Source organism: Mytilus trossulus, unplaced genomic scaffold (assembly GCF_036588685.1).
Source record: "Mytilus trossulus isolate FHL-02 unplaced genomic scaffold, PNRI_Mtr1.1.1.hap1 h1tg000396l__unscaffolded, whole genome shotgun sequence".
Classification (NCBI taxonomy): domain Eukaryota; kingdom Metazoa; phylum Mollusca; class Bivalvia; order Mytilida; family Mytilidae; genus Mytilus; species Mytilus trossulus.
The window spans coordinates 60,693-86,433 of NW_026963346.1; the positions used below are offsets into that span (position 1 = coordinate 60,693).

General features: G+C 33.4%; 1 protein-coding gene and 1 long non-coding RNA gene across 2 annotated transcripts in view; both read left to right on the top strand.

Moving 5' to 3' along the window:
* Window positions 1-5,596: 5,596 nt before the first annotated feature.
* Window positions 5,597-25,741, top strand: part of LOC134702070 (uncharacterized) — a 252,744-nt gene continuing 232,599 nt past the window's right edge. Inside the window, exon 1 of the mRNA XM_063563166.1 lies at window positions 5,597-5,696. The gene's annotated coding sequence lies outside the window, so the exon portion shown is untranslated. The remainder of the gene's footprint in view (window positions 5,697-25,741) is intronic.
* On the top strand, window positions 15,019-22,667 carry LOC134702084 (uncharacterized). Its single transcript, XR_010104314.1, has 3 exons — window positions 15,019-15,554; window positions 18,303-18,444; window positions 22,557-22,667. It is a non-coding gene; the product is annotated as an uncharacterized LOC134702084 (long non-coding RNA).

A 25,741-nucleotide genomic window follows, 5' to 3' on the forward strand; every position in this document is an offset into this window, starting at 1 on the left:
TGATTAAGGTTACTTCAGTTAGTACATGTAATTTGTCAAGTTTGTTTCTCACACATGTTAAATACTACAAGCAGTAGGAAAAGTAGGTCAATTATATATATTTGGTGTATGAAAAAATGTCTTAATTGCAAGACTTACATCGGACTTTGACCTCAATGAAAATATCATGGTTCATTGAACAATGCTTAGTTTTTGTTGTTTGATCTATTTCCAAATGTTTCTCAGATGCTACAGTATAGACTACATGTACATGCATGACATGTATAGGATCACTATTTTTGGCATATTATTGGATATATATTCATAAGGTGTACAAGTTTGATTGGCAGGCTTTACATCTGACCATGACCTCATTTCATGTTTCATTGGGCAATGTTTAATTTTCATGGTTTGTATGTTAAGAATGTTAAGTCTATTCCACTGACAGTATAAATCACTAAATTTTGTGTATGGAATGTCAGTTTGTACGGTGTACATCATCTGTCTGGCATGGTTAATTTTACTGTGACTTAAATTCTTTTTCAAAGGTTATTTATAATGGAAAGTTTGTGTGATACCTGTACATGTACAATGTACTAAAACCTTCATACATGTAGGAAAAGCAAGATTATACACATGTAGCTGCTTTTTGATAACAAAAGTCTGACAACTATTAACAATTGTTATAATTCATTTGATAATACTAGGTATTGTATAACATGAATACTGTATGATAACCAGAATAAGGAGATGTGGTATGAATTTCAATAAGACGACCATCAATCGTTAGCCAAGTGATGTAATTGTTAGTAACTGTACATCCTTCAACAATGAGCAAAATCAGTTCCGCATAAGTGTGATAATGAAAAACCTATAACAGGCCTAGCCATATTGGATGATGTAACACAATGTAAACAAGTTTAGATGAGAAACCCAAGTTTGATTTTTATACCATGTACACAAAAGCAACATTGATACACCAATGATGACACATATATTGTGTTTAACCAAAGACTTGTACTTTAAATAGGTGATTTTCTGCCCTTATTCATGTTTTTTTCTTCAAATCCATTCTATCTGCTTTTGAATAAATGCCTTCTAAATATATGACCCAAGATGTTAAGCAACATTTTCCCATTGGTTTCCATAAACACAATAAGCATTACAAAGTCATACATGTATAATGCACTAATAGTGAGCTGTTTGTTGTAATTTAATTATAATATTGATGTTTGGAAGCATATTTTTGGGGTTTTAATTTGCTATTGTCCAGTAGCAAATATTACATGCATGTTCAGGACAAAAACAATTTACAATGAATACACTTGGTAGGTTCTTTAATAGTTGCCATCCGGGATGAAACGAGTCACAAGTCACTGAATCTGTGTATTTGTATACCCGAACTTTAAAAAAAGGGGGGTATACTGTTTTACCTCTGTCTGTCCATCAGTCCGTCCGTCAGTCAGTCCCTCCCATGAATATTTTTCGTCGCATTTTTCTCAGGAACTACAATACAAGGATTTCTGAAGTTTGGTTTCAGGGTTTATCTAAGTCAGCTATATCGTGTGATGCGTTTTCAGATTGATCACTTGACAACTTCCTGTTAACTGAACACTTGTATGATTTTACACATGAAAGCCAAGTTGAAAATTTTCGTCACATTTTTCTCAGGAACTACAATACAAGGATTTCTGAAATTTGGTTTCAGGATTTATATCAGTCATCTATACCGTGCGATGCGTTTTCAGATTCATCACTCGACAATTTCCTGTTTACCGAACACTTGCATATTTTTACACTATTTATATTATCCACTTGCGGCGGGGTATCATCAGTGAGCAGTAGCTCGCAGTTTCACTTGTTTTTTCTAAGGTGTATATATGAATTCAGAATATGGGACCCATTTTCGTAATTTATAAATGTGACCATTTTTAAAATTTCCATTACTGTACTGTCATAGATAAAGGAAGATTGGGTGTGTGTGCCAATGAGACAACTCTCCATTCAAATAACAATTTATAATAGTAAACCATTATAGGTCAATGTAAGGCCTTCAACACGGAGCCTCGGCTCACACCGAACAAAAAAAATATTAAGGGACCCAGAATATTGTCTACATCTAGTAACATTGTTACTTTTCTTTACTAATTACATAGTATGTCATTATTGTACAAGCATTTACAAGATTGAATAATTTGAAGTTGAACAATTGAAATGGGAAAATATTTTGGATAAACGTAATTAGTACGACATCTGATCAACTGAAACCACGTAAGAGAATCCGATGTCAGTCTTTAGAATTGACCAAATACATCAAGTTATAAACCATGATGTGAAAAAACATAAAAGAAGATTTGATTTTCCTGTCTGAAACAATGCGAGTTTTCTTGTTTTGAACATTTGAACTTTCACTTGCGCTAGTTATTTTGTCAGGTCTTGTATGAACAGTATGTCCATCTACTAGTATTTACAAATGTACAAAATATGTATGGTAAATTGTTTGCGAAAATCCGGTGAAAATATGATTTTTTCTCGCGAGTGACAATATTTGTTCACCTCAATCGTGAATGCTGACGTGCTATTTATATGTATCATGTGTATCAATTACAATTGAACTCATTGACCATTTCGTACAATATGAAGAATATACAGTACAAAGTCGAGTTAATATTGAACTATTCTAAAATAAAAAAACGATAAAATAAAATAAATTAAATTTGGATAGATTTAAAATTTGTTTTCCATAGCCGCTAAAGATGTGTTAAATGTCCGTAATAGCTTTGATTATATGTTTTACATGTATAGAAATCAATATGGTTAATACGGCAATATTTATAATTTTAAAAGAAAAAAATGTAGCCCCGAATAAAAAGCTCAGAATAAGTGTCTGAAATAAGCCCTAAAAAAATATAAAGCAGTTTTGTATGGGGATAAGTTTGACAAGTGTGTGTATAAGGAGTTCCCGGCTAGGTTTAGTGTATATCATGTATATTAGCGTTATTATGAAGTAATGTGATTCGTAAAACTACGGGTATTGAAAACAATTGTGTATGCATGAATGATTTCACACCTAACTGATTTAATAATAAAAAAAAAATAATATTAAAAATTGTCAACTGTTAATTCAGTTATAAAGATACGTTTGGTTTACAAATACATTGGGTAATTTTTCGCTTTTTCTGTTAGCAGTTATATTTTATCTAGTGAAATTGCAGGTATCTATGGCTGGTTCCGATTTAATTTGTTCGAAGAGATAATGGCGAGGAAGTGTTAAAAAAATATATAAATTCAACACATTCACTAAATAACCGAGGAATACAAAAATGTGTTCAGCGGCAAATATTTCAAAAAACTATTTTTTTTTAAACAATATACATCTAAAATTAATGTATTAAATGGGAATGAAAGTTGTTTCTCTTTGTCACAACCTTATATTTCACATGGTAAAATTGTTTTACAAATAATTTAACCTTTATCCCGGGCCTGGCTGTCAGACAATTTGTATCCGTGACTTTTAAGTGTACACGAATATCAATGTTTTGAAGTTGCTACGCTTATAAATTAGCTAGGCCTATACAATGGTTGAAGCTATTATATTTTAACTGTTACAACTTTTTCTGCGTTTAGACAGTTTATTTATGACTGTTTCAACGTTTTCCGTGTTGGGACAGTAATAAAATAACTGTTACAACTTTCAAATAGTTGCATCAGTTTTATTACGACTGTGACAACTCTTTAGGCGTTTAATCAGTTTTTTAGTGGAAGAAGACGTCAAGTCTTCTGAAGACGCAAGGGGCCGACCCTTGTCATTGAGTCTCTGTATGCCGCATTCATTTCGTATATTACAATTTCAAAACAACTTAGATTCCTGACACCGATTTTTACACATGATTAGGCATCTGAATCATTTAATTTGTAAATTATGATTGTAAAACAATCACTATCGTAAATATGACCCTTTTATTTATGTAAATAATTAGATTTCATCTCATCCACATGAACGTTATTTGTTTACTTGTAACAGGATGTTTTAACTGTAGATATTTGTATTACGCATGCGTGAATTTGGTATCGGGACAACTCGCCCTGTTTACAAGTTCGCCCTTGAAGTTACGAATTTGCAATCCTGCAGACAAGAAGATTTTGTTTTTATATAAATAAAAAGGATATATAAAGTGTTGTCTTTATTCATGGTTTTCCTTTGTCATGTGAATTAGATACCCTTCGTAACATACATTTCAGGGGTCTCCTCCCGTCCTCCCGTTTAGGAGAAAAAACTCACGAGTATGAAATATTTCATGAATGACAATTTTCAGACGCCATATTTAATCACTTCTTACTACTGTACGGGTGTAATTGACACCTGTGTTAAATTTTACCTGAACATCAAAGAAGATGTATAATTATATGGCTTCACTTGACAGCTTGGGTGTCAAACATACTGGTAATCAACGATGTTTACCTCCGGCTAACTGCCGTTGTGTTATCAAAACGATGTGTATTGGGAATATTGAAATACTTTTTTGTTACTTCCCTTTGTTTTAGCCTGTTTTCAGTTATTTTGCTTTTATATAAAAATGTAAATTGTAAAAATACTATAAATGATTAATATTTTAATCAAATAATCATAAAATGATGTTAATTAAATGTATTTAAATGATTTTGGACAAATAAAAAAATTAAAATTTATAAATTATTTTAGCAATCTAGACCTCCTTTCAAGGATTACATTGAAGTTTATATGGTAAATTTGTTTCCATTATTTAAGTTAACATGCAATATGTGCAATTAGACTAATAAAAGGTCTAGTAGTCAGATTAATTTAAATTTAAATTTAAATTTGTAAAAGTTAGTTTATATTAGATTTCATTGTGTAAGCTAAGAAATCTTCTTAATTTTACTGCCAAATTAAAGATTTTACCTAATTTTCATAGTCAACTGAACATAGAAAGAGATTCACATTGTACGGATGGGAAATCCATGTACTTAAGACCTTTTCTTGTTTGAAGAAAAAAATACATTTTAACAATAATGGAACAAAGCAGCCTGGGTAAGTGGGGCTGCTTTTATGGTAATTCAAGTTACTTTTTATTCACCTTCTTCCACTTCAGAGCTATCAGCTCTTTGATTTATGACTGTTGCAACGTTTTTCGAGTTGGGACAGTTGTAAATCAACTGTTACAACTTTGAAATAGTTGTATCAGTCCTTTAATGTCTTTGGCAGTTATTTCTTGCGTTGTTGCAGTCGATATATGTTGTAGACAAACACTTTTAAAGTTGGGACAGTTACAAAATAACTGAAGCAGTGAAATTTAACAACTGTTACAACTTTAACAGGCATTATCAGTCTTAGAACGACTGTTACTGGTATGGACAGACGTTTTTTCGTCCAGTAGTGTTATATACAATATAAATACAAGTGTGACTGGTCATTGTATTGAGTTTTGACCACTGATTCATGTGAGATATATTTTGTTTATATTTATTACACAACATTGTCCAGTTTATCAGACAAGTTTTGATGTCAGTTGTAGGATATGTTGTATATTATTGATATTGATAACAAAGAGTTGTACATTATAGTTACATGTTATTTGGTTATACTATAGTTTGAGGGAAGAACAGCTTTACATATAGCTGCTGAGAGGGGATATCTACAGATCACAAAATGTCTGGTAGAACAAGGAGGTGCCAGTCCTTTGGTGACAACACATCAGGTAATATTTTATAGTATATGACCAGTGTTCAACTATTAAGTAATGAATCACTAAAATGATGTATAAGATATGGTTGGATTTTATTTAAAGACTATAGTTAAAAGTCATAAGATTATTTAAATTGGACTTAAAATATGAAAAAGTTATATAGCCTTGAATGGCTAAATTTTACTATAAAACAAATAGACTATCATACTGGCTGTAATTTAAGTCAGTGTAAACAAACAAATTGTCAAACAAAACTTACACCAATCCGTTGTCATGACAGTTATAACAAAGACTAATTACTAGACAATATTTGTATGTTCAATAAGGAGGAAATAAAAATTGTTTAATAATTTTATATTGAGTTGGCACTTTGAAAATGATTTGAAAGAGATGATCCTATAAAGACTATAATTTTTTTCAAATTCCTGTATTTAAATTGTGTAGTGGCAGAGATACCTATCATCTTTGTCATCGTTTATTTATTTCCTTACAAGATTGATCGTTTATATAAATATACAGTGTTAATTTCCAATGTTTAACGCAAGCGTACATTTTAGATGAATAAATAGAATGAAAACTACGGTTCATTATTTGTGCATTGCGATTAAAAATTCGTATGTATCATTACTTTCATTTGTTTACAACTCTGTCTTGTATTGTTCTGGTCGTACTACTGCAAATATTAAATTTCATGACTGTATCATGTGTTTCTAACAGTTTACCATAGTACTCTCACATGCTTAGGTTAGAAATTAATGGTAAACCCTAGTGTTAAATGTTTTAATGTCTAATCTTACCGTTTTAATTTATTGACATAACTGCAGGACTCGATTCTCAATTAACAATTATACTGTAGTAAGATAACCATTGCAAAGAATACTGCTCAAACTTTTGTGAAAGACGGTTTTAACTTTGCAGTGTTGCGAGAGTTTTATGTTCTATGTTGAAGGCAATTGTAGTGACCTGCAATACAAGTACCGTTCATTTGAGTTTAGTTATATGTCTTGTGTTTCTGTCTCTGACCTAGGTTTTCTGTATTTGACATGTGTAGTGCATCATGACATAATACATTGTTATGTGTACCATAACATGATGAACTTTTGTGCAGGACTGCTGTGTATTTTTGACATGGAACTCTTGACCAGACTATGACTTTTTTACTCTTGACCTTTGCATGTTGGGTGTGTCATCATGATACAGTTTGTTCTTTGGTATATTACCTTGACCTCAAAATATAACTTCAATTGACCTTGCTTCTGAATATGTGGCATAATGATTTATTGTCATAAGATGGTGAGTCTAGTGGCACGAGAAACTTCATGTGAGCTTGACCTTTGCCCTCAATGTACAACTTGTATATTTTGTTTCAATTAAATGGAGAATTGTCTGATTGGCACTCATACAACATCTTCTTACATCTTTATAAGATATATAGAGATATTTGTTAGTTTTGTGTACCACGATGACCCTTTTCTCAAAATCCGCTTTGTGTTTTTTTTTTACAAGGATCTCTTGACCAGACTATGACTTTTTGACTCTTGACCTTTGCATATTGGGTGTGTCTCTTGGTATGATTACCTTGACGTCAAGTCAGGAGTCTTTGGTTTTTGTTAGTCTTGTATGTTTTTAATTGTAAGTTTATTTTATGATTTGGAGTTTGAACTGGTACACATTTTGTTAAGGGTCATCTGAAGCCCGCCTCTGGGTGAGGGATTTTCTAGCTTTGTTGAAGATATAAAAAAGAAGATGTGGTATAATTGCCAATGAGACAACTATCCACAAAAGACCAAAATGACACAGACATTAACAATTATAGGTCACCGTACGGCCTTCAACAATGAGTAAAGCCCATACCGCATAGTCAGCTATGAAGACCCATTAGTGGCCTTTGACTGCTTTCTGCTCTTTTGACATGGTTACTGTCTCTTTAAAACATTCCACATTTCCATTCTCAATTTTTAAGAATGTTTGGTTCAGATGAAACTAAATCCTTTAATTTCCGTGAATATCAAGTAAGAAAATTCACTGCTTCAGTAGCATCGTGTGCTGCCAGTTGTGATAGATAATGCAAAATGTTTCAATCATTTTACCTTAGACATGTAGGTATGGATAGTCTGATTTTACATCATAAATATTCACACAGAAGGTATACGCATATCAATAAACTTAACTCAATGCTTAGAACCTTTAAAGTACACTTAGACAGAGAGCTCAATCTAGTGAAACACTTTGTTAAGTTGGTCACATTTAACTTGAAATATTACTGTCTGTTACCAAACTGCACCGAGATCCTGAAAAAAAATGTGCAAGCACACAGAAGGTATACGCATATCAATAAACTTAACTCAATGCTTAGAACCTTTAAAGTACACTTAGACAGAGAGCTCAATCTAGTGAAACACTTTGTTAAGTTGGTCACATTTAACTTGAAATATTACTGTCTGTTACCAAACTGCACCGAGATCCTGAAAAAAAATGTGCAAGTTAAGTCTTTTTAAAGCAGAATTCAATGGAAGTAAATAAGCTGATTACTGAAATAAATGTAGAATATGTCTATTAACCACAGATGCCCCTGCTTGTGAAAAAATTAGCAAACTTCCACATATAGATGCAGGATTCGCGTAATTTTGACCATTTTGTGACCATAAGCATTGTGAATAAGTTTAAAAACATTTGGTTGAATGTCATTTTTTATGTGTTACATACTTGTTTTTCGTTCATTTTTATGCCCCACCTACGATAGTGGAGGGGCATTATGTTTTCTGGTCTGTGCGTCCGTTCGTTCGTTCGTCTGTCTGTGCATCTGTCTGTGCGTCCGTTCGCTTCAGGTTAAAGTTTTTGGTCAAGGTAGTTTTTGATGAAGTTGAAGTCCAATCAACTTCAAACTTAGTACACATGTTCCCCATGATATGATCTTTCTAATTTTAATGCCAAATTATAGTTTTGACCCCAATTTCATGGTCCACTGAACATAGAAAATGATCGTGCCAAATTCTTGTTAAAGTTTTTGGTCAAGGTAGTTTTTGATGAGGTTAAAGTTACATCAACTTGGAACTTAGTACACATGTTCCCTATGATATGATATTTCTAATTTTATTCCAAATTAAAGTTTTTACCCAATTTCACAACATAAAAAATCATAGTTGGAGTGGGGCATCCGTGTACTATGGACACATTCTTGTTTGTACATAAATTTGTTCGTTTATTTTCTCGTTTGAATATTGTTTTACAATGTCATTTCAGTGCCTTTTATTGCTGACTATATGTGGTATTGACTTTGCTCATTGTTGAAAGCTGTATATGACCTATAGTTGTTAGTGTTTGTGTCATCTGGTCTTTTGTGGAGAGTTCTCATTGTCACTCATGCCACATAAGGGGGAGGGTTGGGATCCCGCTAACATGTTTAACCCCTCCTTGTTTTATATGCACGTGCCTATCTTGTTTTTCGTTTATTTTTTGTACATAAATTAGACCGTTTGTTTTATCGTTTGAATAGTTTTACATTGTCATGTCGGTGCCTTTATTGGCTGACTTTGCGGTATGAACCTTGCTCATTGACGAAGACCGTGTGGTGACCTAGGCTACATTGTATTAAAAATAAAATCAACGGTACCAATTTTGTTGCACCAGATGCGCATTTCGACAAAACATGTCTCTTCAGTGATGCTCGTGGCCAAAATATTTGAAGTCCAAAGCTTATATAAAGGATGAAGAGCTATAATCCAAAAGGTCCAAAAAGTATAGCCAAATTCGTGAAAAGAATCAGAGCTTTGCATGAGGGAGATACATTCCTTAATTTATAATAATTTTTAATACTTTGAAACAGCAAATTTTAATAACACAAAAAATCCGTATTTTCATGCCAGTACCGAAGTACTGGCTACTGGGCTGGTGATACCCTCGGGGACTAATAGTCCACCAGCAGAGGCATCGACCTATAATTGTTAATTTCTGTGTCATTTAAGTCTCTTGTAGAGAGTTCTCATTGGCTCTAATGCACCAGCTTCTTTTATATATTGTATAAGATTTGTAGTATTTGGTTGAGGCAAACTAAAGTTAGGAGAGCTGAAACCCGTTTTTATGGGACGTTCGGGACAGACGGACTAGTGTAACTCTTTATGCCCCTAAATCATGGCGCCAACACAGAAGTTCTGACTATTGTGCTGGTGATACACATCCCACTAGCACTGTCATTAACACATGTTCACATAATTTTATTATAAAAATATTCAATCTTAAATTTGATTTCTTTATTTTTTGCAGAATGATTATATGCATGCCCTTCACAATGACTGAATGAGTATCAAATTTGACAAATTTAATGTACATAATTATACATTTTATTATATTTTATAACTTTTTTTCCAACTAATTAAAGCTTACCAACTTATTGATCATCACTTTCCTTTATTTGTCTTTTAACATTCTGTTTTGAACAAAAAGATTTGTTACATATACTTCACATGTATTTCTTTCAAATCTGACATTATTAAAAAGCCATTAAATAAAATTCAGTCGAACTTGATAATAAATGTGCAATCAAATATGTATGCAAGTCGTCAACTGGTCAAGTGGCTAGATGCACATATCGTTAGCCATATAAACAACATGTCCTAATTGGGTGGTTTTAACCCCTTTCGTGGGAAAAATTTAGTTGATTATATAGGGAATCATTGAAGCATGACTGGAGCGGGCCCCCCTTAGGAAAAGTTCTGGATCCGCCACTGTCTAGACATATTTACATAAATAAGGGATGAGTAAAGGAAAAAAAAAAGAAAACAAAACGACTGAATTAAATAAAAGGATGTTCGATGTAGCCTGGGAACAGTATAACTAACATATATATGTTCCTGCTGTAGCCTACTGTATACTTCGGTTTGTTTTAAAAATCTATACGATGCTTTATTTTTTTCTAGTTTCCTTATCAAAATATTTAAAATGAGAAGATAAATACCTTATAGCTTCCTTTACCGTCAATGCTTAAATGTTTAATGTTATAAAATAGTTTTAGCTTCTTTGACCTACTTTACCTTTTTATTCGTAGACTTGCGGTTATCTTCTGTTCTGTTATTTTCAACGGAACATTAGAATGATCTAGAATAGAACCCAGATGGAACCAAGAAGTTGGGTTACCATGGTTTTGAACCAAAGAACCAAGGTTTAGAACCAGAGTGCCTGGATATAACCTAATTGAATTCGGAATTCTCATGACTTTTTATACCTTCAATGTATTTTCCAAATCATTTATTTATTTAGTATATTTATATATAATTCTAACAATATCAGTGATAACACTAAAAACTATAAAATGCTGTAAAATAATATAAAGATGTAGGAGGGTAGAAATAATGCATACAAATATAGGAGGGTGTGGATGGGGTACACATATATAGAAGGGTGTGTAGGGGGTATACAGATATAGGAGATTGTGGAGGGGTATACAGATATAGGAGGGTGTGGATTGGTTAAATAGATATAGGAGGTTGTGGAGGGGGTATACAGATATAGGCATGCAGGGATTGGGTATACAGATATAGGAGGTTGTGGAGAGGGTATACAGTTGTAAGAGGGTGTTGATTCTTTAATAGGTATAGGAGGTTGTGGATGGGTTTTGCAGATATAGAAGGATGTGGATGGAGTATACATATATAGGAGGTTGTGGAGGGGTATACAGAAATAGGAGGTTGTGGAGAGGGTATACAGATATAGGAGGGGGTGGATTGATTATACAGATATAGGAGGTTGTGGAGGGGGTATACAGATATAGGAGGATGAAGAGGGGTAAAACAGATATAGGAGGTTGTTGAGGGGGTATACAGATATTGAAGGGGTGGATTGGTTATACAGATATAGGATGTTTTGGAGGGATTATACAGATCTAGGAGGGTTTGGATGAGGTATACAGATATAGGAGGTTGTGGAGGGACTATACAGATTCAGGAGGTTGTGGAGGGGTTAAACAGATATAGGAGGGTGTGGAGGGGTTAATCAGATATAGGATAGTTTTGGAGTGGGTTTACATATATGGGAGGGTTTGGAGGGAATATACAGATATAGGAAGGTTGTGGATGGGGTATACAGATATAGGAGGGTTATGATTTGTTAAAACAGATATAGGTAGTTGTGGAGGGGGTGGATTGGTTATACAGATATAGGAGGGTGTGAAGGGGGTATACAGATATAGGAGGTTGAGGAAGGGGTATACAGACATAGGAGGTTGTAGAGGGGGTATACAGATATAGGATGGTGTGGAGGGGTTAAACAGATATAAGAGGGTGTGGGGGGTATACCGATATAGGAGTATGTGGAGGGGGTATGCAGATATAGGATGTTGTGGAGGGGGTATGCAGATTATCAGATATAGGATGTTGTGGAGGGGGTATCCAGATATAGGAAGTTGTGGAGGGGTATACAGATATAGGAGGAGGTGGATTGGTTATACAGATGGGGCAATATGTGGATTGGTTATACAGATATAGGAGGGTGTTGATTGGTTAAATAGATATAGGAGGTTGTGGAGGGGGTGTACATATGTAGGATGTTGATTGGTTAAATAGATATAGGAGGTTGTGGAGGGGGTATACAGATATAGGCGTGCAGGGATTGGTTATACAGATATAGGAGGTTAAGGAAGGGGTATACAGACATAGGAGGTTGTAGAGGGGGTATACAGATATAGGATGGTGTGGAGGGGTTAAACAGATATAAGAGGGTGTGGGGGGTATACCGATATAGGAGTATGTGGAGGGGGTATGCAGATATAGGATGTTGTGGAGGGGGTATGCAGATTATCAGATATAGGATGTTGTGGAGGGGGTATGCAGATTATCAGATATAGGATGTTGTGGAGGGGGTATCCAGATATAGGAAGTTGTGGAGGGTTATACAGATATAGGAGGGGGTGGGTTGGTTATACAGATGGGGCAATATGTGGATTGGTTATACAGATATAGGAGGGTGTTGATTGGTTAAATAGATATAGGAGGTTGTGGAGGGGGTGTACATATGTAGGATGTTGATTGGTTAAATAGATATAGGAGGTTGTGGAGGGGGTATACAGATATAGGCGTGCAGGGATTGGGTATACAGATATAGGAGGTTGTGGAGAGGGTATACTCTCACTAAAATACTGATTTTTTTTTAACAGCAGAAATCAGGTATTTTCAACTATAGAAACCCCTTAAACTGTTGTGAATGTCATATTTGTCATATAATTAAAGTGCAATGAAGTGCAAATTTTCAAAACTTGTCCTTTTACATAAATCTATTTAAAAAAATTTTTTTTTAAATGTTTTACAGCTCACAGTGACACCCTTTTTTATTAATAAGAAATGCATATGAGTTTTTAAGTTTTTAAGACAATACAATGACATCATATGTATAATGATGTCATTGAATAACGATCGATTAAAATAATGCTACATTTGTAAGTACAGATTGCAGAATAAGATACATGTAACCAACAGTTGCCTCATGGTTTAACTGGAAATGTCGAGTAGAAAAAATCAGTAACTAAGGATTTTAATATGATAGCAAGACCATAGCAACAGTTTACATATCAGCATATATTCAAAACTTTGACATAAATAAAAAAAAAAACAATTTAAAACTTGCCTAATACATTTTAATGCTCACCTGTAATTCAGACTTTTTAAAACCTCTAATTTGCTGTCTCAGGCTAAACTGGAACGAAACGTCTGAAACTGAAATAAAACCAAAAAATTACCTTAGGTTGTGATATCATTTTATTTAATACAAAACAGTATTATTTATAGAGAGAAAAAAACACACTCTTGGAAGTTTTTCACTAAAAAGCAAATTGCTTCTCCCTTGTGGTTTTACAATTTTAATTTTAACATGTTTAATGAGGAACAATCAATAGTAGCTTTATAGTTTACTAGGTGGAAAGGTTTGACCCTCCCCCTTCTATCTTGTGATTTGTTAATGTACATTAAAATGTAAAAATATGTTTTTCTTTATTATATTTGTCTGTATATTTGCATACTTAAGTGACCAGCTGCTAAATAATGATCATATAATGGTTTAAAACACATGTGTCAAATTATACTCATACAAAGTGTTATTTCCCTTGATTATCAGCTATTCCTAAACACGTGTGTAGTGACTGGAACGATAATGACTCAAAACTGTCTTTAGTGTGCTATATTCACTTACAATTTAACAATATTAAATGTTCCCATAATCATAATAAAATCATAATTTGAAGTGAGTGCCTTTTTCAGCCACTGACACTTTCTGAATCTTTCGGGGTAACACCAATTTGATTTTTAATCCATATGGAATCATAGAAAAATTGGTCTAAACTGACCTCCAAACCATCAATGATTCTGAAATGAGGAGTACCCAAATTGCATCTATGCTTAAATTCGCATCGTCAAAAGTCTAATTACAGAGCTTTTGTTTAATTTCTTCAAATATTTTGAACAATTGGATATTAGTCCCTGCTTACTTGTCGTTTTAAAAAAAATTGATACTTGTAACATTGTATTTGCTCATTTTAAAAAGATGACGTTTTGATGACGTCGCATCGCGATGTTTCAGTACATTTTGCTTTTTCAGTAAACACTTTATCTGTTGACAAATACTGTAAATGTTTTGTGCATATCTAAATATGTTTACCTATGTTGAAAGATGTACATAGTATCAAATCATAAAAATACAAATGGATTAGTCTCTAGGATATCTTGTAAGATTTCAGCTGCTATTTTTGCTAAATAGGTGCAATTTGGGTACTGGGTGCAATTTGGGTACCGTTACATTAAACATAGTTTTTATAGTGCCTTAAAGGGGTCTCACTAATTAGCAACAAGAACACTATTTAGCGACAAGAAGACTATTTAGCAACAAGAAAACATTTTTTTTTTAATAGATATAAAGAAATTTGTATTCAATGTTTTTTTTTAGCTCACCTGACCTGAAAGGTCAAGTGAGCTTTTCTCATCACTTTGCATCTGTTGTCCGGCGACCTTCGTCCTTCGTTCTTCATCCATAAACTTTTACATAAATCTTCTCCTCTGAAACTACTTGGCCACAATCATCATTGGGGTATCTAGTTGAAAAATTAGTGGCGTGACCCTGCCAACCAACCAAGATGGCCGCCAAGGCTAAAATTAGAACATAGGGGTAAAATGTAGATTTGTTGCTTATAACTCTAAAACCAATGCATTTAGAGCAAATCTGACGAGGACGTGGTTCTACCTTGGGGTCCATATTTTGGTTTTCTTTTTGGTTTAAAAATAAAAAATTTAGTAATTATATAGTAATATGTACATTCATATCTAACATAATATTTATACATTTTGTACATAGAAATTGAAACCCTGTACCAAAGGGTTCGTTTGATACCATGCAGTACCAAAGACGTACAAACTATACTGATTTATTAATCAAAGGTAAACTGAGATGCGTTTCAGATTCTAGCAACTGCAGAGGGCACATCATTTTGCGAGAATAAGACTGAAATGCTGACAATTCGCCTATCGCCCATATTGGGTTATGCTCCGCCCATTTATGCTAATTAGCTATTACCACGGAGACTCAGACAAACAAAGCGAAAAAGATGGCGACCGCCAAGCCTTATCGAGCGTCAAGTTTGTCTGATCTGCCAAACAATTTTCAGTTGGGGTATCTTAGTTGTGAAATTTCTTTGAAATGCAAGCAGACTGGTTTCAAATATTTCAGCGAGGGATACATTCATAATGTGAAAATGTTAAAACACATCGCTGAGCAGACAGTTAACATCTCCGCGAAATGTCACAGAAGTCAGAGGAAGAACGAGATCCCACACAGTGTTGAGATCGATATAAATGGAGGACAGATAGAACTTTCCAACTGTTCATGCACTGCAGGGTAGGTTTATTTCAATCATGATTTTTATTTGCATGTCAATTCAGCTGTAATCATGTTCCTCTCAACCTTAAAAGGTGACGCCCCCTTTTTTTTACTCCAAGGCCATAACCACATCAAAATTCTGTCTGTAACTCTGTTCAGTTCACAGGTATTTGGGGCATGGATCCCCCCTTTTTTGGACCTCACTAAGAAAAAATTGTTTGGTGTTTTTTTATTTATTTACAATTTTCTACCATGTATATATATATCAATACCTTTTTCACTATCCATACGAGCTGCAAGTGTTTTTTCACTTGGGGCTCGTATGGATAGTTAAAAAGGTATTGTAATCGACTAGCAATGGATTGTTGAGACTTGATATATGTTTATACATTGTCAAAAATTGTAAATAAATAAAAAACACAAAACAATTTTTTTTTAGTGAAGTCCAAAAAAGGGGGGTTCATGCCCCAAATACCTGTGGTTCAGTTGTATATTATATTTTGAAACTATCAAGTATCTGACATTATAAAAATGGTCTGTCTCTTTTTTTCACAAAGAAGTATGTTCCTTTTGGTTAAGGGGAACTGTCCTATTTCTTTGTGATTATTATAATAATTAAGAAACAGTGCCATATAAAAAAAAAAATGCTTATCTATGCATGACATTGATTTTGTCTATTGTAAAGGAAATACCATTTGATTTTTTTTAGGTGATGGGGTTGGGTGTGTGGTAAGCTTTTCAATTCTTTTAGAGCTCCCCTTTTCTGTATTAATTTATCCAGAGGTCGAAACCAAGTTATATGCTTGTTTCCTACTTCTTCGAAAATTATAGGGCAGGGAGGGATTTCCCCCTCCCCATTTTTTAGGGTTTTACATGGAGTCCATCATGTCTATGGGAGAGACAATTTTTACCATTTTTGGCATGCCCAGTCTGCTGTTTGCTTTATCACAACTCCTGTGCTACCTAATGTTTACAATTTTCATCCTATCTCCATGATTATTATTTATTTTGGGGTATTTTTTTTATATTTTCATAATCTGTTATATAATCATGAGTTGGGATTCAGGAAAAAATTAATTCAGTTTTGATCAATGATAAAACATGTTCAAAAAGCCTAAAAGTTTAATATTATGAGACATCTTGTGCATTTATGTTTATTTTTATTTACAATATTAATGTTTGTTCATAATCTGGTGTAAGATGGGAACATACATTTGTATAATATGTATATATTTTATATTCAATATCTTCACATGCAATATATCATAATGATGTAGGCTCAATATACTTCCCGTCAGTGTTATATATCTAATGATCCATTTTGGACAGGTTTCGAAACGATTTATAACAATTTATTAGATTTGGTTTGGTGTCCAGATTTCCAAATTTTTAACCTTTTGTTTTTTTGTTGTTTTTTTTTGGGGGGGACTGTTGAGGGTACATGCATGTGGACCCATATATACCCTTGTCAAGGCAAACAATCAAATTGTAGGATTAAACAAGATTTTTTTGTAATATTAAATTCTTTTCTTATTATAAATAATAAGATAACTATAATTTGGTATGTGCATACCTTGCAAGGTCCTCATGCCTGTCAGACAGTTTTCACTTGACCTTGACCTCATTTCCTGGATCAGTGAACAAGGTTCAGTGGTTATAGTTAAGTTTTTGTGTTTTGGTCTGTTTTTCTTATACTGTATGCAATAGGTCTATTATATTTGGTGTATGGAATGATTGTAAGGTGTACATGTCTAGCTGGCAGGTGTTATCTGACCATGACCTCATTTTCATAATTCAGGGGTCAAAGTTAAGTTTTTGAGTTTGGCCTTTTTTTTCTAATTCCATATGCAATAGGTCAACTATATTTGGTGTATGGAAATATTTTATGATCTTTATGTCAGTCATGCAGGTTCTATTTGACCAAGACCCCTTTACACGGTTCATTACTCAGTGTAAAGTTTGTGTGCTTTGGTCCATTTTTCTTAAACTACATTTATAAGCAATACATATAGGTCAACTATATTTGTTGTATACAGCTCTTCTATAAAAGCATGCTAAACAAAACTATGATTGACTTGCTTGCTATGTTTGCTTGGCTGTTTGCAAACAATAGGTAGATGTAGTTTCAGTCTGTTTTTTTATATTTATTGGGATTTCATTGGACAATTACAGAGTTTTCGAAAAGTGGTGGTCCTCCGGATTTTACCACCAAAATTTTGCATAGTACTGACACAATTTCAGTATTTTTCAATAGAGTTAATAGTGAGGACCAGCAGATTTTCTTCAAGGACCACCAGGGAAAAAAGATTTTGCGAACTCTGCTAAATTAAAATTGACATGCAATGTGGAACTTAATCTTAAAATGAAGTGTATGTTTATTGTCCAATCAAATTCAGGTATATAGTTACAGACTGAAACAGACTACATAACTTTGGTGTACCAAGATCCGAACAAACGTAGCAAGCCAGTTAATCAAAGGTTTGCTTTGCAGGCTTTTATAGAACAGCTGTAATGGCACTTTACAGTATGTCATATCATTTTCTGTGAGGTTATATATATATGTTCCATTTTCAACAACACAATATAGTGTAACTTGATTGTCTTCTCTTGAGTCTGATCATATTATTATTTAGTAGGTTTAATACTGCTCCTCTAAATGCCATAGATGTGCTCCTAAATGTACATGTAAGTTTAATTAACAATGTATTAAATTGTTTGTTCGAAGTACAATAAGTAATATTTATAAAATAATGTCTATGATTGCAGGAAGATCCAAGTAAAAGAATAAGATATTTCATATCTGAACAGCTTAAAAGGTTATCCTATCAGCTACCTAGCACACAACACAGCAGTCATGTAGGACATAAGTTATGGACCCTTTCCACTTGGAAATGCATTAAGTACTCAAGTAAGTTAAATTAAATTATAAACAATACTTTCTAATAATTTGTATACCTTGTTCGGTTTTATTTAAAATTGAATTATTTGGGTTCTTTAATATGCTGAATCTAACGGTGTACCTAAAGGTTAAATTTAAGTACTGTTTTGATAAATTGGTCTACATCATATAAATTAAGGTCCAAAGGGTCCAAAATAAACTTAGTTTGAATTCTTAAAAAATTGAATTCTTGGGGTTCTTTTATAAGCTGAATCTAATTGTGTATTTAGATTTCTAATTTTGGGTCCAATTTTCATATTGGTTTACATTAAGGTCCAAAGGGTCCAAAACTAAACTTGGATTGATTTTAACAAAAATAGAATTCTTGGGAGTTATTTGATATGCTGCATGAACACATGTATTAAGATTTTTAATTATGAACCAAGTTTTCAAGTTGGTCCAAATTAAGGTCGAAAACTAATCTTCAACAAAAATTGATTTCTGGGGTTCTTGGATATGCTGAATATAACTGACCCCCAGAAACCCACTCTGGATCTGCCACTGTAACTGTGAATTAAATACTTGTAAGCTGTACATGTCTTTTGTTTCAAGTTATTGGTTGAACTAGTGCATACTATACTTAAATGTTTAATGCAATATGATAATGAGGGAGGATAGGAGGGGTTCTAATCCTGAAAATCCCAGGATTAAAAACATGAAATCCCTAGGTCCTGAATTTAAAGTAAATGAATTAGCTAAATTTTAATTTAATTGATAATATGAACAGAAACAGACACATGTTCATTGTACTAAAATACATGTAATTATTTTCGGCTAAAAATTGGTTTTTGAAAAGTTGTCAGAAAACATCAAACATTCCAAATCTGGTTCACATGTCCAAACAAGGATAAAGTTACTTTTTGTCCAACTATTTTAAACTTCTTCACAGAACCTATAGTACGCTCAACATGAACTCGATGTGCAGCAATCTTCTTGGTTAAAAGTGCATCTGCTTGAGTCATTTGTAATCCAGCATTAGCAAAAGGTGGGATGTTTAACTTTAGTTTGCATTCTTCAACTTCTTTATGAATATTAAAACCCTTGTCTGCCATAATACCATCACCTTCCTTGATATGACCATGCTGTACTAAGTTTTGTAACATCTTCTTTAATCCCGATTGCTCAAATATATCTTTGTCTGATATAGCACCAGAAAATAAACATGATGTAAATAAAAGTGACCCTCTTGGATCTACTGCAACAAAAGCTTTTAACGTGTTTGTAGACTTGTAATTTGAATATGACTGTGACTGTGCATGCAGAGAAGAAGGCTTCTGTATTTTGATTTCAGTACCATCAGTAATTGCCAAAGTACTAGGAAAATCCTTTTCTCATCACTTGGCGTCCGTCGTCCGTCGTCCGTCGTCCGTCGTCTGTCGTTAACAATCTTCTCCTCTGAAACTACTGGGCCAAATTAAACCAAACTTGGCCACAATCATCCTTGATGTATCTAGTTTAAAATTTGTGTTTTTTACCCGGCCAACCAACCAAGATGGCCGCCATGGCTAAAAATAGAACATAGGGGAAAAAATGCAGTTTTTGGCTTATAACTCAAAAACCAAAGCATTTAGAGCAAATCTGACATGGGGTAAAATTGTTTATCAGGTCAAGATCTATCTGCCCTGAAATTTTCAGACGAATCGGACAACCTGTTGATGGGTTGCTGCCCCTAAATTGGTAATTTTAAGGAAATTTTACTGTTTTTGTTTATTATCTTGAGTATTATTATAGATAGAGATAAACTGTAAACAGCAATAATGTTCAGCAAAGTAAGATTTACAAATAAGTCAAATGACCAAAATGGTCAGTTGACCCCTTTAGGAGTTATTGCCCTTTATAGTCAATTTTTAACCATTTTTCGTAAATCTTAGTTAACTTTTACAAAAATCTTCTCCTCTGAAACTACTTGGCCAAATTTTACCCAACATAGCCAGAATCATTATTAGGCTATCTAGTTTAAAATTTGTGTTTTGTGACCGGGCAAACCAACCAAGATGGCCGCTATGGCTAAAAATAGAACATAGGGGTAAAATGCAGTGTTTGGCTTATAACTCAAAAACCAAAGCATTTAGAGCAAATCTGTCGTGGGGTAAAATTGGTTATCAGGTCAAGATCTATCTGCCCTGAAATTTTCAGATGAATCAGACAACCCATTGTTGGGTTGCTGCCCCTAAATTGATAATTTTAAGGAAATTTTACTGTTTTTGGTTATTATCTTGAATATTATTATAGATGGAGATAAACTGTAAACAGCAATAATGTTCAGCAAAGTAAGATTTACAAATAAGTCAACATGACCAAAATGGTCAGTTGACCCTTTAAGGAGTTATTGCCCTTTATAGTCAATTTTTAACCATTTTTCGTAAATCTTAGTTAACTTTTACAAAAATCTTCTTTTCTGAAACTACTGGGCTAAATTTTACCAAACATAGCCAGAATAATTATTAGGCTATCTAGTTTATAAAATGGTGTTTTGTGACCGGGCAAACCAACCAAGATGACCGCTATGGCTAAAAATAGAACATAGGGGTAAAATGCAGTTTTTGGCTCATAACTCAAAAACAAAAGCATTTAGAGCAAATCTGACATGGGGTAAAATTGTTTATCTGGTCAAGATCTATCTGCCCTGAAATTTTTAGCAGAATCGGACAACTCGTTGTTAGGTTGCTGCCCCTAAATTGGTAATTTTAAGGAAATTTTGCTGTTTTGGGTTATTATCTTGAATATTATTATAGATAGGGATAAACTGTAAACAGCAATAATGTACAGCAATTTAAGACTCAAAAATAAGTCAAAATGACCAAAATGGTCAATTGACCCCTAAGAAGTTATTGTCCTTTATAATCATGATAATCAATTTTTAACAATTTTCATAAAATTTGTAAATTTTTACTAAAATTTTCCACTGAAATTACACGGACAAGTTCATTATAGATAAAGATAATTGTAAGCAGCAAGAATGTTCAGTAAAGTAAGATGTACAAACACATTACAATCACCTAAACAGAATTTTGTCATGAACTGTCTGCTTCCTTTGTTCACATATACCAAGGTGAGCGACACAGGCTCTTTAGAGCCTCTAGTTATAATTTTGAGGCATATTTTAAATAATTATGTCACATGGCGGCCAAATACATACTGCTCCAAACCTTAAGTACATGAAATTTATCCAGTCACAAAAAAGTGTACTCGTCTTGTGTAGATATTTGAAATCTGTATCCCAAATCTGTAAAGTCCAAATTATTTCTCAATTTACATAATGTAAAAAAAAGCTGGTCCTTGATTTTAATCTTTATCTTCATATTGCAAAAACTGCATTAAATTCAGAATTGTTAAAGCCACAGTAATATCTCAGCATTTTATCATCTTTGGTGAAGTTTTCTGCTGAAAAGATTGACCTTTCCCTATGTTGATAAATGTTATGTGATTTCCTGGGTGCATTATGTATTGTTAGCTTTTCATTATCTAATATTTTTCTTGCAAGGTCTCTCTCCAAAATCTCCTTTTGCACTGTTAGAGACAAAATATCAATTGGGTCAGCCCCTGAAATATAAAAAAATATCATTAGATTCTTATTAGTTTTAAATATGTTTGTTAAAGGAAAACAAAATTTGTGTTTGTCGCATGATAAGGCTCCAACCATTCATATTTTGTGGTGGGGCATATATTTTTTTTATTTGAAAAAAAAGTTGGAATATGAATTTCTTGGATTTTTTTTTAGTTTCACACAGATCAGAAAATAATTTAATTTTGGATGTAACGTGTCTTCTGATTTGATGACGGTGTTTTGTCTATCAGCTCATATGATAGACATAATTTGGTCATGTGAGCGTGATGTCATCAACTTTTTTTCATGGTTTACTCCGGTTTAAATTGGAATTTAGAATTAAATTATAAGAAAAAACTGATATATTTTATCTGTCTATTCAAAATAACATAAAAAATGTGGTGCAGACTTAAAAATAAAAAATTCAGTGTGCACCATTTTTTTTTATGTTATTTCTTCATAGACAGAAAAATTATTGCAGTTATTCCTTAAATATTAAAATTAGTAAAATTTTAACAATCCCCTTTCTTTTTAGGCAGACTTTTATTCAGAGAGAGATAGTTCCAGTGGAAACCGTTTGTGGAGATTAAGTTTTTCTGAAAGAAAATGTTCAATCTGTTTTATCAGAAAAATACCACCTTTTGATGAAGTAAGAATAAAGACGAACAGACCAGAGAACAATCTCAATGTGAAAAGAGGTTCAAGGAAAGAGAAAAGAGAAAAACAGCATCAAACTTTCACAGAATTGTCAAAAGAAAAGCTGCAATTAATGACAAGTTCATTCTTTCCATAATGAAGCCAAAGCCTTTCACTAGTAAAACAACATCGTATGGAAAAAACAATGAAATCAAAGCAAGAAACTTATATGTTCAAACTGCTGGCCATCATGTTCATGATTGTGGGTTTGTAGTTAACCCGAGGTACCCTTTTATTGGTGCCACTCCAGATGCCAAAATATGTGAGAATGGTGTAACTGGAATTATGGAGATTAAATGTCCATTTAGCCAAAGAGATAACCTAATCACTGACGCAATGCATGGTGCAGACTTTTGTTTAGAGTTGTCTGAAAATGGACCTAGATTAAAAATCAATCATGATTATTTTATTCAGGCAGAAGGTCAATTACTTGTAACAGGTTCTCAATTTTGTGATTTTGTAGTCTATACAAAAAAGGACATCCATATTGAAAGAATTTATCTAGACAAAGCTGTAATGCAAAACATTCTTAATAAATTTGCAGACTTTTATTTTATTCATGTACATTTATAATTTGATTCAGTGTGTAAGAAGTTTCTTGCAGGTTAATTCAGTCCATGTTTGACAACAAAAAATCATTTATAAGAATAGTTGTCCCATTGGCAGCATATCACATCTTCTTATTTATTTACAATGTATTAGGTGAAAAAAAAAATGTACAATTTATAAATCAGAAAATAAATAAGAAAAGCATTACTTAAGGAACAAAATATAAGCTGAAAATTTGTATATGTTAAGGAACTCCTTATCAAGATATTTGATGTTAAAAAAATGGCAGGGAAAGGATTTCTCTGACTTTTACCTTATATATTTGGCATGAATATTATTTGGGTCACAAATAGAAATCTTCAGGTTGCTTAGATTTTGTTAATGATCATTAAAATATTTCTGTGAAAAGAAAAGTGGGTGTGATGGGGCAAAATATTTAACCCTGTGTCTAAGGGGAAACGCAAGACATTCGAAAATTTGACGTGTAAAACCAAAAATCTCACCCTAGTAAATCTTATGGTGATTTTTGGAAAATTGACGCTTTCAGCGGCATGTTTCCCATATTAGTGAACTGAACTTCCATTACATTTCTCTGCATACCGCACTTGGTTCGTATTTACTTTCCATTACATTTCTCCGTCTACCACGCTTGCTTTCGTATTTACTATTTCACATACAAACTGGAATTTGCTTGTATTATAATTTTTGTGTAATAATCAACTGGGAACCAGTTTACATACCTCAGGTGCTTCTTATTACCAAAAAGATCGAAGTGTACCAACCAATGTTGTTAAGATACTCATAAATCTATTTTTATAACTTTATTGATTATGTGAAGTAAAATTAAAACATTGTTAAAACATTAAAGATATAGAATTAATCAGGGAAAACTTGATAGTCTTTTCTTTTTACAAACAACTGCCTTTTTTATAAGAAAATGTAATGTGTCTGTGTTGGTCCACTTTCTACTGGTTATAAGACAGATCGAAGTACCGGAAACCCGACTCAATCTTTGTTTACAAAGTTACAACAGTAGAGTCTGTAACAGACTGTATCTGTATGATATGTGAATAAATTGTCGATATCGATGCTGGCTTTAATACAACGGTTTTATTGGCGGGGCGGGAGAACAGATTTAAAACTCTCTACGTTTGATGCGTGCACAACAGTGTTGTCTAGCTGATTTGGCGCGATCACTGTCTTACGATTTGACTAGATGTCGATTTAACCAGGTGCCGATTTGACTTTTTCTATTGGTGCCGATTTGACCAGGTACCGATTTGACTTGTACCCTATTATTAAGGCCCTACAGTGAGTTTGAATATTGTACGGTGTTTTACTTGGTGGAATGTCAATACACTCACAGTTAGAGTTATTCTTTACTTGCTTTTCCACAATAATTGTTGCATGGTATTCTTTGAGTTTCTCGGCAGATATGGTTCTCTTTGAACATGCTTTTAAGAGGAATTCGTCTGGTTCAATAGTGTGAATCAGCCCCTCAACTTCTTTGTACATAAATACTAACTTTCAATTGGCTTCAAAGCCTTGTTCGTCCTTGTCTGGTGATCTTGTTGTAGTTCCAGTTTGGCAAGCATTTTCGAGACTTATCCATCCTCTTTTGACTTGTAATCTCTGGTGATAAATTTTGCTGCTTGACATGTTTATTTTTGTTACCGAGTAGGGGTCGCATACGATAGATCCATATTAAATTATGAGATCAATTCCTAAAGGTCTAGCTAGTTCCTTATCCAATCTGACACAAATTTCAATAACTGGAATGCCACCCAAGATGAATATATGGTGACCCTCTATAACAGCATAATTACTTGGAATTGTGTTTAATACCATGATGGTTCAATGGCATAAACTTAGATGGAGACAAAATTTAACATGAAAGGTTGTGGATTAGTGTAAAATAAAAAAACTAGCTTACTAAGATATATGGTTAAAGAATGAATATCAAGGAGGGACGAAAGATACCAAAGGGACAGTCAAACTCATAAATCTAAAACAAACTGACAACGCCATGGCTAAAAATGAAAAAGACAAACAGAAAAAAAATAGTACACATGACACAACATAGAAAACTAAAGAATAAACAACACGAACCCCACCAAAAACTAGGGGTGATATCAGGTGCTCCGGAAGGGTAAGCAGATCCTGCTCCACATGCGGCACCCGTCGTGTTGCTTATGTGATTACAAATCCGGTAAATAGTCTAATTCGGTAGGTCAAATTCATGAAAGGGAAGGGGGTTGTAGTTACGACGTGAGGAACATATCCGATATCATTTGTGAAATGGTTATTCCATAACGGTCAACCAACTCGTGATGGCGTCCGTAAAATTTACGAAGGGATGATTTCAACTTCACCATTTGGAACTCTTGATTTAATAGCTTCCTTGTGAGCAGTAACCCTCTATCAAGAAAATCATGATAGGAAATGCAAGCACGGGAATATTGTATCAATTGAGAG